Source organism: Oryctolagus cuniculus, chromosome 4 (genome assembly GCF_051225735.1).
Source record: "Oryctolagus cuniculus isolate XC-2025 breed Fujian yellow rabbit chromosome 4, ASM5122573v1, whole genome shotgun sequence".
Lineage (NCBI taxonomy): Eukaryota > Metazoa > Chordata > Mammalia > Lagomorpha > Leporidae > Oryctolagus > Oryctolagus cuniculus.
The window spans coordinates 134,869,400-134,887,206 of NC_142870.1; positions in this window are offsets into that span (position 1 = coordinate 134,869,400).

Sequence of the window (17,807 nt, forward strand, 5' to 3'; positions counted from 1 at the left end):
AACAAAGAAGAACTGTCTCTAGTGTCCAATTTGTTGTTTTCTAGTTTGTAAATGCTTTATGCTATCGCTGACTTCATTAAAATGTATTATGTGTTAGATCTTTTTCTTGAGTACATCAAATTGGGGGACCCATGCACTATCTGCCCCGGGAACCTGTCTAAAGATAGAAATAAAGGGCACGCAGCTGGGTGGGCAGTGGTCCAATGTCAGACTTCCTGGCTGAGGCGGGTGTAAGCCTCTCAGGGTTCCTAGGAGTATTTGAGGAAATGAAATCTATTAACCAATGCTCTTAAAAGAAAGTAACCGCAAGGACATCACAGACTACCATGTCCTGAGCAGAAAAACCAGCATGCACATATGAATTCAGTCTGAGTTTTTTGGATAAATTCCCTACCATCACAAATCAAAGCTATATCAAAAACACGTTTGAAAATGATAAATTAAATGTATTAAATTTCCAATTGCTTTCCATCCTTAGTGGAAATGAAGACCTCATAATCTCTATGCCTTAAATTAAAGAACGATTTTAACTTCCAGAAAAATTGACTTGGTTTTGGATAAACAAGCTTCTTTATCTTAATATTGTAAGATTTAACTAGGACTTCCTTAGAATTTTCATTCGTCCTGCTGTCCAGAAAACCATTATAAATTAAAAAAACAAAAAGTCCCACGCAGCTCACAAGAGAATGCTTACATGAGGAGTTCTGCTCTTCAGACGAGTTGCTTTAAACTAAGGATTTGGAAATGATGCCTTCAGATATAAATAATTGATCCATACCATCAAAAATTAAAAAAAAACAATGGCAAGAATAATATTAACAAAAGATATTGCATTTTCAGAAACACCAGAATGAACAAATTGTGGACTGATAAAAAAATAATGTTAATACATGGATAGATAAGTATATAATGTCTTTGATTCTCCATTACCACAACCTTCTTCATCAATATTGTTTTACCTTAATTACTATTGTTGAACTTTCATTTGTATTTTCTTTAAAGCTGATACCAATTATGAATTTTTACATTCTATTAATTAAAATCTTTAAGCCTTTCCTGTTTTAAAAATTTGAGTATAGTATTGTTCCAGTAAATAAAATTATACTCATCCAAGCACACAAGTGCAGCTAATTTTACTTTAATCTCTGTGCTTGTAGCTTACTTCTTTATGAAAGCATGTACTTTTCTTTCCCTATTTATTCTCTAAGTACTAAAGGAAAAGAATTTTAGTAATGTTATGTTTCTTTTAGAAAGATCTCAAGTCTAAATTCTTCCATTCTATTTCTAAATGTCATAAACAACCCAAACGTTGGAGCAGAGGTGATCCAAAAGTAATTGGAATTGTTTCAGACTTCATGTTCTCCTGAAGCTAAAAGTTTAAAAATAATAACTACAACCTCTCTGGATTATGACAGTGTGAATAAAGAATGTAATGAAGATTTCTTGGTGTTGAGTATGATTGATAATTATATAAAGTATTGAAAATATAAAGGTGGAAAAAGACAATAAGGGAAGCAACCTTATCTGTTAGATTACTGAAATATTCATAGTACCTTTTTCACTCAAATTACATATATATTTAAAAAAGGAACAACTCCTCCTAATGTGTGGGTTTTTTTTTTTTTTTTGGTTCTTTCTCTGCAATTATGCTAACAAGTATCATGCTGAGAAAGGATTAGTCCTGATGGACAATCAAAGACAATGCTTCCTTCCTGGTAAAAAGGTGAGAAAAGATGTAGGCATCTGAGCTACAGTTATTAGGCATAGCGGCAGGAGGTCCATATGACCAGTTAGTGAGCGAGATCAGAGTTCACTAAAATAGAGAAACTGCCTAGTTGCTACTGCAGGTTCCTCAGTGCCATCTTATAAGCACCTCTGACTTGGAGGGTGGAAACTACGCTGCACATATTCCCCTGACATTTCAGCTTGGTGTTCATCTCGCAGCTTGGCAGCCATGACACCAGGCTAGGTAAAAACTCCCAGTGGGATGGAGCATTTGGTATAGCAGCAGGACTCAGGTACCTGCAAAATTTGAAGGAACAAATTGGGAAGAACTGGGGAGAATCTACCCATTCAGTTCTGTAGTCAAAAGGAAAGGGAGAGAGAAAGACAACCACAGAGGACAAAATTTTAAAGGCAATATTAAGTTGTTTTTCAATTCAAACCCATTAATGTCTGGTATTGTAGCTGATATAACAAAATGATGAAAATCTAGAATAAAATAGCCTCATGTTTAATAATATTGCTATTGATTATTAAGATATATCTTCATGTATTTTTATATTTCACTTCATGTTTTTTAGTATTACCTTTGGAAAATATTTTCCTTAATATCAAAATCTAAAACCAAGAAAACAGGTTTTATTTTCTCTTTACTACAAATGGTTTGCATTGTATGTTAAAATTCAATGTCCACATTTTAAAAATATTCATGTAAGTAGCAAAATAGGTGTGTGTTAGCTGGCCCCACATATATCGTATAGAGTACTGATATTAACACGAGAAAACTACAGATCTCCAAATGAACTAATCTTATAATACTAAATAAACATGCCTGTGTCTAAGGAATATGGGTTAAGTTACATTCCAAAAGGACAACGTGGAACAAAAACATGGTATCTTGGAAATGGGTGTCTAATACAATCATTTTTAATGTACCTCCCAGAGATTGCTTAAAGGCAAAGGTGACCACAAGGCCAATGGTAGATGGTTACAAGCTGCCTTCCCCAACATCTGTGTAAATAGATTCAAAGAACCAAAGGCTGCAGTTTCAAAAATTAAACTACAAAAGGCAATATCCATAACTGTACACAAAATCGCCTTGTCTACCCCTTCTTCTTACCCCCTACTATTTCTGGTGCTATTAAAGAAATAGAATGCCTCAAGACCACCAAGGAGAAAAAGGGCAGAAGGAGGACATGGGAATAATTATTTTCAAGGGTGCCTTGAAATAGTAGTTGGTCCTCCTTTCTGTACTGTATAGAAGAATTATCTGTGCATGTAAATCAAGTTAATATGTTTGGATCACATTTGTTCATAAAAATTGGCAGTTTCCTTGACATTTTTTTATTTCTTATTATTTTCCTGTTGTGAGAAATTAATTAACATGACAGGTGGGAAGGAAATGCTACACTGCTGGTGTTTGTGATCGCTAAGACAAAAGTTGTGGTTACCCCCACTTCCCTCAAAAAGTCTGCCAGCCCTTTGTATCTGTCTTTACCCAGCAGTCGAAAACTGGTTTCCTGGAATCAAACTTAAGGGAAAAGATATAGATTTTGATCAAAATAGGAAAATTGCATGTGGGTATGAGATAGGAGGGGTGGTTGAGGGAAGATGGTGATGGGGTTGTATTTTAACTTTTAAAAACAGCCTTTATTGAACTCCATGTGTCAGATACACAACAAACAATTAAATCCCTTCAAAATAAAGATGAAAAATTGAGACTTGGAGAGCTTCCTGACAACACATGACTGTGCAAAACCAAGCTTGTCTTACCCTAAAATCCTTTTTCCTTACTACAAAGCCTCCTGTATTTCATCCAGAATTATTGACTGACAGGTGAGAAATCTGCTGACATATGAGAAATTTAAAATTAAAGTCTAGAAAAAGTTAAAAATACAGCTCCCCTAAGTAACTGCATATTACTTTTTCTCTGATTATAAGGGCCCTGGAATTTACCATACCATACCTCTTTTATTCATTAACTTATCAGAGCCCAATGTATTCTCTACTGTATATTTCCACAATGAATGGCACATTTATTTCCTCCATCCATGGTCTTTAGTTTCTCTCTGTGTATCTTATGTATTATCTGTTTCTTTGAACCAGCTAAAGTTACTTTTATTTTACTAGGAAATGAGAAAAAATATGTTGTGTAATCTGTTACCTCACAGACCACATTTTCCATTTTCTCTTTTTATTTTTAACTTACTGTTTTTAAATACATTTAATGAAATGGTGAAATGGGAACATTTTCAAAATAATCAGCTTCTTGTTCATGCTTATTTATTTAATTCACTCATTTGAGGTGGGGGAGGGAGAGAGAGACAGTGGGACAGAGCTCTCCCATTCACTGGTTCACTCTCCCAAATTTCTCAATGATGGGGACTGGGCTAATGTTGATTCTTGGAACCAGGAACACAATCCAGATCTCTCATGCAAGGGGCAGGAAATCAACTGTTTAAGCCATCAGTGCTCTCTCCCAGGCTTTGTATTAGCAACGAGCTGGAGTCAGGAGCCAGAACTATAGTGCACAGGCACCCCATTATGAGATATAGGGTTCTTACCCTGGCTCATAACTGCTATGCCAAATGCATACCCTTAGCTTCTTTTTCAAATCTGAAATGATGTCTAGGTCTTCATATAAAACATCATTTCCTGGATTCCTTTCAGGATTGTGCCCCTCTCTAGTTTCCCCACCCTTGCATTCAAACTGTGACAAATACAAATGCTAGCTATTTACCAACTTTTGTTTTACATCACTCCTGTGATGGTCCTATAAGACCACAATGCTCCTGCCTGCCTGTTTGAGATTGGAGTGAATATAGCTGATGGCTTGAGAGTATGACCTTTTAAAATGATAGCTCTACAATGACATCACAATGACAACTAAGAAACTGTACCACTTCAAAAACTTCATGAACACTGTCAATATAAGCAATAGATCTATCACAGTATTTTTTATCCCATGTTAAAATTATAAATGATAGCAAACAGTATAAAAAGTGGAGCAGGGGAGTATATAATGCTAATGGCAAATGACTTGAATGTCATAAAACACAAGGAAAAAGCTATTACAAGGCAGCAGGTTATATAAAGCCACAGCCTAGAAAATGTCTGAAGGAACTCAGCCAAGAAGTCATCTGCAGAATCCCCAAGAGCCTCGAGACTAGGAAACAGCAGCCTTGCGTAACAGAAAGAAGTCCTGGATCTCTGAAACGTGCATTGAAAACTGAGCTTCCCTCCTTCTCCACATCTGCAATCAGGTATCTTCCCCACCTTCTGCCAAAAGAAACAATGGAATGGTTCTATTCTGTGATCAGATTTCAGTGTCTATTGTATCATTCTTAAGTATGAAAAAAGAAAAGAGGACAACAAGACATTTGAAGAAAGCTTCCAACATGCCAGTGTGGAAACACAAGCAATACACAGGAAATATCTGTCCTCCTAGAGACTAGATGGAATCAGAATCAGAAATAAGTGATAAATATTTGCAGATCATTGCTACAGGAAGAGAAGCGGGAGAAAGGGGGGCGGCGATCTAGGAGATAATGACATTAACTTAAGTTCTTCAGTGATTTTATTTTTAAATTATGTATGTATATATACATATAACTTAATAAATACTTAAATACAATTGTGCTATAGGAAATTGCCTGTCTCATTGTGCTTTGATCAGTGTTTGGGGAGTCTGCATCTCTAACTGTCTGAATGGCTGCATCACAAGGTCAAAACACAAGGTCTAAATAATCAATGCAGTGAACTAGCAAACAAAAATATTTTGTTTTGTTTTATTTCTCTGTTTTGATGACTATGCTAGATGGTCTCTAGCATTAGTGATAATGATTGTGCTGTTTGTTTTTTAGCAATCCCAAAGCTAGAGAAATCAATCTGCATTGAATAAACACTGAAAATTTTGTTTTATATTACCATCCTCATCATTTAATTCCTAAAAATAGTGACTAGACTTATTTTAAAGTCATATCCCATTTGAAATGATAACCATGGCAAATATGTAGGAAGTTCAGCTTGATGTCATTCTTTGAGGTTTTCCTGCTTAGGTGTTTCATTGTTCTGGTTGTAAGCTTAATTTCTGTTGGAGTACCAGCTATTCTCCCTGCAGTACAGGTCCAGGGACTTTTCTTGGTGTTGATCCTATCCATTTGATACTAGTGGCCATGGTTTTACATTTAACTCCTTAAGGTAAAACAATATTGGTGTCAGAACTTGTGTTTGGGTAAAATGCAACATCCCAAAGGACTTGGAGGAGTGAATGTGGAAGTTTATCAGTCACTTGTCTGAGAATGAATTAAATATAAATTTCGAAAGTACAACTTTTGGATTATGGCGGCTTTTTCCCCCATAACCTCTCTTCCACCTGCAACCATCCCATATCCCACTCCCTCTCCCATCCCATTCTTCATCAAGATTTATTTTCAATTATCATTATATAAGAAGATCAACTTAGTATATACTAAGTAAAAATTTCAACAGTTTGCATCCACACAGATACACGAAGTGTAAAGTAGTTTGAGTACTAGCTTGACCGTTAGAATTAATTTTAAAGCCATATCCCTTAGCCTGCCTTTTCCTGAATTTCTTGTGATTCTTCCCCCCCATCCAACTTGCAGCCACAGTTCCAGATAAAGATATCATTTTCTGCTTTTGTTTTAAAGATTTATTTATTCATTTGAAAGTCAGAGTTACAGAGAGAGAGAGACCAATAGAGAGAGAAAGATATCTTCCATCTGCTGGTATACTCCCCAGAGGGCCACAGTGACCAGAGCTGGGCCAGGCCAAAACCAGGAGCCAGGAGTGTCATCCAGCTCTTCCACATGGGTGGCAGGAGCCCAAACACTTGGGCCATCTTCCACCACGTTTCCAGGCACATTGGCAGGGAGTCGAATCAGAAGTAGAGCACTGGGATGTTATACAGCACTCATATGAGATGCTGGTCTTGGAACTGGAGGCTTTACTCACTATACCCAGGGTACCCATTTTTCTTTCCAGTGGTTTCTCAAAGGAACTATTTGATGTCAGTGATGGTTAACTGCTAGAATCCTTACTTGTCTGTCACAAATATAGCTTCTTCACAGATGATTTTGGAAGACGGATTCACTTGCCTTTGCTAATTTATTATCTTTTAATTGCCCTTAAATCACAGGTGAAACTATTTAAAAACATATCTCTCAGGGGTAGTGCTGTGGCATAGTAGGTTAAGTCTCTGCCTGCAGTGCCATCATACTATATGGGCTCTGGTTTGAGTCCAGGCTGCTCCACTTCTGATCCAGCTCCCTGCTGATAGCCTAGGAAAGCAGTAGAATATGGTCCAAGTACTTGGGTCCCTGCACCCGTATGGGAGACCTACAAGAAGCTCCTGTCTCCTGGCTTCAGATCAGCTGTTTTGGCTGTTGCAGACATTTGGGGAGGGAACCAGCGGATGAAGACCTCTCTCTCTGTCTCTCCCTGTTTTCTGTCTGTTACTTCACCTCTCAAATAAATTTTTTTTTTTTTTTTTTTTTTTTTTTTTTTTTTTTTTTTTTTTTTGACAGGCAGAGTGGACAGTGAGAGAGAGAGACAGAGAGAAAGGTCTTCCTTTGCCGTTGGTTCACCCTCCAATGGCCGCCGCGGCCGGCGCGCTGCGGCCGGCGCACCGCGCTGATCCGATGGCAGGAGCCAGGAGCCAGGTGCTTTTCCTGGTCTCCCATGGGGTGCAGGGCCCAAGCACCTGGGCCATCCTCCACTGCCCTCCCTGGCCACAGCAGAGGGCTGGCCTGGAAGAGGGGCAACCGGGACAGAATCCGGCGCCCCGACCGGGACTAGAACCCAGTGTGCCGGCGCCGCTAGGCGGAGGATTAGCCTAGTGAGCCGCGGCGCCGGCCTCTCAAATAAATTTTTAAAAATGCTTTAAAAGGTATCTCTCAACCATTTTTCAAATATGTACAAATTTGTGAGTTCTTGATCTTTATCACAAAATAATAGCCATTTTAGGCAATGAGTGAATGGATGGAGGATGTTAGAAATTTTAGCATTCATCAAGAAAGGATTGACAAGAGGGAATGTGACATGCTTTGTGGGAAGATTTTCTCAGGAGAAGCAGGAGTTGGGGGCAACACCGGTAACCTGGGAGAATGCAAGACCATTCCACCAGATGTCCAGAGCCTCTGTATCACTCATTTTATTTCTGATAGGAGTATTTTCTCTCCTAATGATGTTATCACTTCAGGAAAAATTAGCATTAAAGGGAATGACCCTGGACCCCCATCCCCACTGTGAGCCACACTGTGAATTCGGAACTTTGAAATGCTGATTGCAAATCTGTCTGAACAGCAGCTTAATTTTAAACCAAGAGCAAATAACCTAAAGTTAACTTAAGAAGAAACATTGTTATTCTAACAAAATTGCCGATTCAATCTCAGTCTCTACCTTCTGGAGAAATCTCATGTGTTTTATCATCTTGCTTATTATGACAGTATTTCAGGTGATTTATGCAATATGTGTAACTTTTCAAATAAATTAACTGTGCAGAAATGTGTCTCGTTTTCCTGTAGGTACTGTGACAAATGTTCCAAGCACTGCAAATGGACTGAATAAACATTTACCTTCACAGACAAAGGAGTGTGTTTTTCTTTACTTAATTCTGGGAGTATGATAAAAATATGAGATTATTAAATTAGTGGATAAATGTTGGAAACCAAACATTGACTCCTCTACAGGTACTTAATGTTTAGGGAGATTGTGCTAAATGTAGCCCTATTATGTTACTATAACCTATGAAAATAGAAGTCATCTGCAAAAAACTTCTCTTATGATTTTAAGATGAAATCATTGACCTACATATTTTACTTTCAGAAATTTTAGGTTATGACTAAATAAAGTGTTGAAATTTCACAGGAATAGATATTTTAACTAAAAATTTTTAATTTATTTGAGAAGCATACGCTGATTTACTCCTCAAATGCTCACAACAGTCAGGACTGGGCCAAGCTGAAGCTGAGAGCTGAGAACTCAGTTCAGGTCTTTTGCGTAGCAGGGATCTGTGCTGACTCCCAAGATGCACATTAGCAGGACCCTGGCATCAGAAGGAGAGCAGGGACACAAACCCAGGCACTCTGACATGAGAGGCAGGCATCCCAAGTGACATCTCATTTCTACACCAAATGTCTACCCCTGGAATAGAACTTCAGTGGTTAAATTTCTAAAAGTTGTCATGGCAATGCAAGGGACGTTTTAAAATCAAGCCTGTTTAAATAGATGTTTGAGCATTTTAGGATATTAAAGTCATTTGTTCAGTAAGAGCATGTTGGTGTCAGCAACACTTTTAATAATATTATTGAAAATGGGGAAAATAACAAGGTCAATACATACAAGAGAGGATTTACTGGCCGGCGCCACAGCTTACTTGGCTAATCTTCCACCTGTGGCGCTGGCACCCCAGGTTCTAGTCCCGGTCGGGGCGCTGGATTCTGTCCCGGTTGCTCCTCTTCCAGGCCAGCTCTCTGCTGTGGCCAGGGAGTGCAGTGGAGGATGGCCCAAGTGCTTTGGCCCTGCACCCCATGGGAGACCAGGAGAAGCACCTGTCTCCTGGCTTTGGATCGGCACAACGCGCCAGCCGTAGTGGCCATTTTGGGGGTGAACCAACGGAAGGAAGACCTTTCTCTCTGTCTCTCTCACTGTCTAACTCTGCCTGTCAAAAATAAATAAACAAATAAAATTGAAAAATAAAAAGAGAGGATCTACTGTTCCTGAGCTTTGTAAGCTCATGGTACCTGAAACATCTCCAAGTGTCAGCTTCTCAGCGTTTACTAAGAGTATTTATTGTAAGATCGTTCTCCAGGTGTCCTCCACTGATCCAGTTCTCTCCCCTTTCTTGCTCTATAGCAATTTTTCTCAAGAATATAGAATATTCTGCAAATGCAACATCCTGAGATAAAGGGAGGCCTAGCTCCAATAGCCTGGGATCTATATCACACACCCATAAACACACACAACACACACAAAAACCTAGAACAGGATTCCCTTCAAAGCTTTAGCTCTTAGTGCTAGTCAGATTTTTATCACTATAACAAATATCCAAGAGAAGTTATTTGTGAGGGAAAGAGGAGTATTCGCACTCATGGTTTTGGAGGTTCACAATTCAAAATCTGGTAAGCCTCCTTGATGCAGCCATGTGGTGAGTGCGGTGCACTCAATGGTAGCTCATGTGCAGAGCAACAATCACATGGGGATCCAGGAAGCACCCTCAGCTGGGTCTTACTCAGGCTGCTATAACCAAATTTCTCATGAGAACAACCATTCGAGGGCACTCTCCAATATCCTAATGACCTCCCACTAGACCTACCTTCTAGACACCATGATTAAGTAAAATTTCCTTCATCAATTTATGACTTTGGGATTTAGCTGTGTGACTTTGGATGTCATATCATACTCAAACTCTAGCACCCAAGGAATCATGGAACCCCAAGGCATATAGTCCAGAGTGAGCTGTCTTTTGGCTCCTATCAGCTGTAGTGCAAGTTAAAACATTTGCAGTCCAGGCCGGCACCGTGTGCAGTAGGCTAATCCTCTGCCTGCGGCACTGGCTTCTCATAAGAGCACTGGTTCTGGTACTGGTTGCTCCTCTTCCTATTCAGCTCTTTGCTGTAGCCTGGGAAAGCACTAGAAGATGGCCCAAGTCCTTGGGCACCTGCACCCATTTGGGAGACCAGGAAGAAGCACCTGGCTCCTGGCTTCAGATCGGTGCAGCATCAGCCGTTGAGGCCATTTGGAGAGTGAACCAAAGGAAGGAAGACCTTTCTCTCTGTCTTTCCCTCTCACTGTCTATAAGTCTACCTCTCAAATAAAATAAATAAAATCTTTAAAAAAAATGGGCAGTCAAGAATCCATTGCCACCCATGCAGCATTCCTGAGCCTTGGGGGACCAACTCATGCCAAATCAGACGTTTCTGCTATTTCTGTAAGAATAAATCCACTTCGTGTAATTTGTTGTATGTGAGCCTGTCCCATCTCCCCAGAATCAGACAAGTTTGAACACAGTGATATGTCTCACACTCAGTTCAAATAGATCTTGTGAAGATTAAATGAATAATGCACCCATAATTTCTATACCATTGACTTTTAGGAGCACATTGTTAGATATTAGCTGTTAACATTTGTTATTATTATTGTAGTTCTTAAGTCTGAGTATCTCATCTGAGGACATTTTTCTAAACTGAAACAGATTTTGTTGAAGGATGACTGAAAGAGAATAATCATGACAAAAACAAAAGAGAAAGCTAATAGTCACAAAGAATTGTGAAAACACCAAAAATCAGAATTCCATTAGTCATAGAAAGCATAGGCCCATATCTTTATTCAACATTCAATGTGTTGCAGGGTGTGTGTGTGTGTGTGTGTGTGAGTGTGTGTAAGTCACTGTGGCATACAGATCAAAGGCGAGCCAAGTGCAGAACTAATTCCAGGAGAAGTTCAGGGAAGAAGTTTCCACGTAGAGGTGTCCACCATTGAAAGCCTGTTTATCCAGAAGCTAAGATACTTCACACTTTAAGTGAATATGGAAGAGTCAATTATCCATAATAAACATAGTAGGTAGTATTAAACAAATTTTAAACTTCCATTGTTTTTAAAAATAAAGTTAACATAGCTTGCCATTAGAAATGAAGGAAAAGGAAGCAATGCTGGTGATTGTCAAGGAAGTGTTTAGGAGGCAAGATAACAGCCTGAACCAGAAAAATATTAATTAAAAGAATGTTAAGTGAGCCTCTTGTCTGTGTTAGATAACAGATGGCATGCTGTAAGAAATATGAAACGAATAATAATAGAATATTTATGTAACATTCAAGTAAACAGAATGAAGAAAATATTAGTTATATTTACTATGATGTTTCATTCTAGAAATTGTTGAAATCATCTAAATTAATTATGTACTAGTGTGGTGTACTTAGAAGACAAAGGCACCAATTTGTGTAAAAATATCTCTTGAGGGCGACAGTCAACAAATATGTGAATACAGACTACTATTATTTAGTTATTTTGAGAATTGTAATATGAAAATCTATTTTCTAGATTTGTATACTTCTCAGTATCATTCCTAAAACTTCTGGTTCTTAGGGAAAACTAAACTATTATTATTGCTCTTCCTATAAATATTGCACAGAAATGGTTATTTAAAAAATGAGAGAGAGCAGCTTTGAAGTACAAAACTCACGGTGGTGCCTCTGGAGGTAGGGATGATTTTTAAAATTGTATGGGTTGGTTGCATGCATATATGAGTTTCGGGGATTCATTGAGTGCAGCTGACAAGTCACCTCATTGCCATACACTAGAGTAGAAAGTTTGAAGACTTTGAAGTGAAAACAAAGTGAATTCTGAAAATTGGCATTGCCATTTACCAGACTCATTCAACAAAACAACTTATTCTTCTCTCAGCCTTAGTTTCCACAAGGTAAAGTATCTCTCTTTTTTTAAGATGTTATGTATTTGAGGGGTAGAGTTACAGAGAAGGGGACACAGAGAGAAAGGTCTTCCATCCACTGGTTCACTCCCTAAATGACCACAATGGATAGAGCTTGGTTGATCCAAAGCTGGGGCCCATCTTCTGCTGTTTTCCCTGGCCATAGCAGAGAGCTAGATGGGAAGTAGAGCAGCCATAACTAGAACTGGTGCCTGATGCTGGTGCCATAGGCAGAGGTTTTTAGCCCACTACACCACAGTGCAGGCCCCAAATATCTCTGTTAAATTGTAATTTGTCCAACACTTTTCAACTTCAAATCAGGACATAAGCCAAGTTATTTTCTAAGTACAAAAACTTTTCATTCAATTCTTTCAAAAGTGCTATCCATTACTCCTCTATATTTTTGAAATGGCTCTCTTTTTCATGTCTGTATGGGCTCACTAACCCATCATTCTCAACCTCCTTCTCAGTTGCTGGCTCCACCAAGAAGGCTATAGAGTCAAAATAATTATTTTGTCAGCCTCCACTATAATTGTATGGTTAAATGGCACATTTCAAGCATGAAAGACTTACATGAAGTTGGCTGAGGACCCTGGGAAAGATTTGTTTTCAAGATAAAAAAGAAATACAATTGACCTATGGGCCCCTTATTTTATTCTTCCCTCTTTCACCACAGAAATAGTGTCTGGGATTGCATTTTTTTCCAAGTAGAAAATAGCAAAATAATCACTGAAATGTTATCAATATGTAGCAGAACATTGAGCCAAAGAAAACAACTGTCTATGACTGGTTTATAGTGAGAAAAATAAATCCCTGTTTATGTAATCCATGCTTACTCCTCTGTTATGTGAAGACAAAAATATGTCTTACTGACAGCATGGTATTTTTGTTCCTGATTTTCCAACTTTTTTGTTTGTTTGTTTGTTTTCTCACATTATTTAGTTGCAGTTTGTAATTTCTTTGTCAAATACATTCAGTGAAGTGACACAGTAGAATAATAGAAAATACACTGCAGTGGAAATCAAAGTCTTACATTTATATCTCCAAAGATAATTCCAAAATTCCATAAAAGAAATAATTGTAGGAAATGGAGCCATTGGAATCCAGGTTTATGATAACATACAGAAGATGGAAACATTGGGCCTGTCAGGATATGGAATTACTGTAGATTATCCCTCTCCACAGAGGGTGGGGAGACCCACTCTGACTTCTCTTGTCTTTTTGCTCTCTGTATCCCCTGGTGTTATCCTTTAACTAAACTCAACCAAGAAAACATTTTCAGGAACACCTTTAAACCAAACCTAGCAGGTAGAGCTGAGCAGTGCCCTGTGGACACACAGGCCCAGGACCAGCTCTAGAGGAACCTCAGACATTAATTTAATAGTGGGAGATTAATAAAAGAATGGTCTCAGGAATCATTTATGGATGAAATTTGTGAAAGAACTCAAAGAATAAAAGAGTTCGTGAGATAGAAAAAAAATCACATGAATGTGGAGAAAACCAAGTAAAATTATAAAGTAAAGGTATTTATCTTTCTTTCCTAGAATGACCTTTTTTTAAGATGTTATTTATTTATCTGAGAGGTAGAGTTACAGACAATGAGAGAGAGAGACAGTCTTAGACAAGTCTTAGACTCTTCCAAGAAATGGGCACAAGCATCACTATTACTCTACTTGCTTATATACCATGTTTTTTTCATTCTGAAATTTTTTTCTTCTTAAACTTTCTTAAAATTCTCATCCTTGAAGACCCAATCAACTGAAACCACCTTAAAAAGTTTCTGAAATTTCCCTAAATCCAGTTTTGAATATCCTTCCTGTCCATTTAAGATACTAACATTGCATGCACCATAACACCGTTTACAGTTCACTGCAATTATAGATTTTTACCTTTCCTTCTCCATTTGTGCTATTAGTATTTGTAGAGGGAAGACTATGAGGACAATTCAATTTGTAAATCTTATTTATATGTTGATTTAAATTGACAGAGAGAGAGAGAGACAGAGAGAGACAGAGAGAAAGGAAATTCCCATCTACTGGTTCACTCCCCAAATGGATGCCATATCTGGGATTGTGCCAGGCCAAAACCAGAAGCCGGGGAACTCCATCTGGGTCTCTCATGTGTGAAAGGGACTCAAGAACTTGGGCCATCTTCTGCTGCTTTCCAAGACTGAAATGGAGCAGCCACCACTCAAGTCTGCGCTCAAATGGGATGCCTGTGTTGCAGGCAGGAGCTTAACTTTCCATGCCACAAACTCTGGCTCCTCAAAGTTTAGATTTTACATTGAATTTGAAAGCAATGATTGTGGTGAAAACATAGTTGCACCTATCTAGCCATCTGCTTGAAAACTGTCATTCTGTTTACTGAAATCTCAGCTGAAGTTGAGGCACCTCTGCTCTAAAAGCCAAGCACCTGGGTGTTTTGTTATGAAGGCTAATGTAGACAGATATCAAGGATCAAACAGAATTGTTTTTGCACATCAAAATTTGTCTTTGTATAATGGCCATATACAATCATATACCACATTGCAAGGTTTCAGTCAACAATGGGCTGCACACGCCAGGTCAGTCCCAAAAGATTATAATGGGGTAAAACGTTGCTGTCTCCTAGTCACAATGTAGCCGTTGAAATGTCATACCATGCTTTGTTACTTGCATGTTTGTGATGATGCTGGTATAAACTAATCTGTGGAAAAGCAAATTGTATAAAAGTAAAGCACATTATGTACTATATATAGTGCTTGATAATTTCAATAACTGTTACCACTTCATGCATTTACATTACTATGCCTTTTGTCATTATTTTCAAGTTCACCAATTCTACATTCAATACAGATCAGGGCACCATGGTACCCAGGCAGCAGCCTCATGCAGCTTGTTTTTATCACATCTCTTACTTCCTCAAGAGACTACATCCAGTAAGTGATCTATGCCACCCAGATTTGGGGAAACACTGATGTGCACAAAATGACAAAATCACTTAACAGCACCTTTCTCAGAATGTCCCTGTTCTTAAGGAATACACAGCTGTATTTGAAGAATTATGATAGAAATACAATGTGAGAAGTGATACTCGCTGCTTAATATGTCCCATGTGCTATCTGGGTAACTCTAATCCTTTTGCACATTACAGCAAATAATAAAGCATTAGGAAACAAACACAATTATTTAATATATAATTTAGTCAATTTACAGTAAAGAAACTTAAAGTTATGTAAGTATCCACAGTTAATTTGAGGATTCAAACTTGCCAGTAACAAACATTAAACACACAACTAAGAACTAATTCTTTGCTCATAGACATTGAAAGTTGTTTGTTTTAAGTAGAAGAGGTACTAGGATGGCTAAAACTTATATTATAGACCATTTGAATTTCTGCCTAGAGTCACAAATACGTATTTGAATGCATGACTGGGAGGCCATATTGCTGGTATAATTTAGATTCTGTAGCTTTGAAACATTTATCCTAGAGCTGTAATCTTGCAGCTGAGACATCCTGCATGGCATGAATATTTTTATAAAACATTCTGAAATACATATCTTAGTGATCAATTCAGCACTTACAATTTCCCAAACTTTGTTTTAATCAGGAGTTAATGATGTATGGCTCTTCTAGTAAGTAAATGGATGTTTGAATTGCTGTGAGTTATTTTAATAATTGCTCAGCTAACCATTTAAATTATCAAAGATCTTTACTTGTGCAATGTCACATAAATGCTGGAAATTAAAAATTAATCAACACGATTTACGTAACTAAAAGCTGCCATCTAATGGGATATTTTTCAATAAGACGACAGCAGTAATTATGCTGAAAAATATTCATTCCTGTAGTTTGAACGATTATAGCAATTTCTACCAGGGGATTTCGCAGTCAGATTCTAGTTCTGGGCAACAGTGATTAATATAATGGTTATTAATGAGAAGTCATTTTGATACTTCTAGCAGTGTTTAGGTGTCAATGCCTTGAAAGGATCGTGTTTAGCATACTAATAATAAAGATTGCCTCAAACTGGCTACTAACTAACCTTATTGATTTTTTCCCTTATCTTCTATAGTATGAAAGGTCATTTAAATTTATAGAAACAATAAAACTTCACAGCTGAGACGGCAAGCACATTTCCATGTGCTGGTGTCTTTTTTTAAAAGATTTATTTATTTATTTGAAACTAGAGTTACACAGAGAGAGAAGGAGAGGCAGAGAGAGAGAGAGAGAGGTCTTCCATCTGATGGTTCACTCCCCAATTGGCCGCAATAGCCGGAGCTGCACTGATCTAAAGCCAGGAGCCAGGAGTCTCCTTCCAGTCTCCCACTTGGGTGTAGGGGCCCAAGGGCTTGGGCCATCCTCCACTGCTTTCCTAGGCCATAACAAAGAGCTGGATCGGAAGTGGAGCAGCCAGGACTCGAAACAGCGCCCACATGGGATGCTGGCACTTCAGGTGGCGGCTTTTCCCACTATGCCACAACACTGGTGTCTTTTTAACCATGAGCAAATTTCATTAAATGTACAGAGGTAATGTTTTTATAGGAAGAAAGTGGCAGGTCAGAGGTTACAATCCTGGCAAAGTGACAATCTCATATGGACGGCATCCCTAATCCTGGGAGCTGAATTGTGGTGAGAATTGCCTTTTTGGTAATCAGCAGGGAATAAGGAGAATGAAGGCATCAGCAGTTCCTATTATTGGATTAATTAAAATGAATATTGATAGAGATTTTGTTGGTTTTACATCAAATTGAGTACTGATAAAAATATTCCCTTATCAGTGACCAGCACTGTGGCACAGTAGGTTAAGCTGCTGCCTGTGATGCCAGCATCCCATCCAGGCACCAGTTTGAGTCCTAACTACCTCATTGCTCACGCAGCTCCCTGCTAATGCACCTGAGAAAGCAGCAGAAAATGATGTAAGTGCCTGGACTCCTGCCACTGACATAGGATATCCAGAGGGAGTTCTAGGCTCCCGGTTTTGGCCTGGCCGAATCCAGGCCATTACAACCAATTGTGATATGAAACAGTGGGTGGAGAATCTCTCTCTCTCTTTCTCTCTCTCTCTCTCTCTCCCTCCCTCCCTCCCCACACATGCACTCTTGGGAACTCAGCCTTTCAAGAAATTAAATCTGTTTTTAAAATATTCCCTTAGTAGATTCCATAAATGTAAAATTATGGATTAAATGATGCAATACATATGTTTTGTGTCCCCACAAATATATCCACACATTTGCAAACTCACAGTATACAAATACATGTATGTATTTAAATACATTCAAATCCACTGACTCAGAGTTAGGAAATAAGACATTATTCCCCCAATTTACCATATCCTTTTATAGAATTTTCTCACGCATAGGATTTCCCAACTAAATGAAATCTTCTCTTTGGAGGCCCATAAATATATGGAAATAGTAAAACCACCATAATGTTTGTTTCAGGGAAAATGAGAGTATTCATATAATAAGAATTTTACTTTGTGTGGAGAAAGTTATACTACATATTGTTGTAAATGTTGAAATATGATTTCATCAAAATATAATTTAAATCATGAATATGTTTCTAATATTTTATTAGCATATTTACTCTTCCAATTATTTTGAGCAGAATAATATAATGATAAAATATAATTTTTAAGAATTATGTTGGAGCT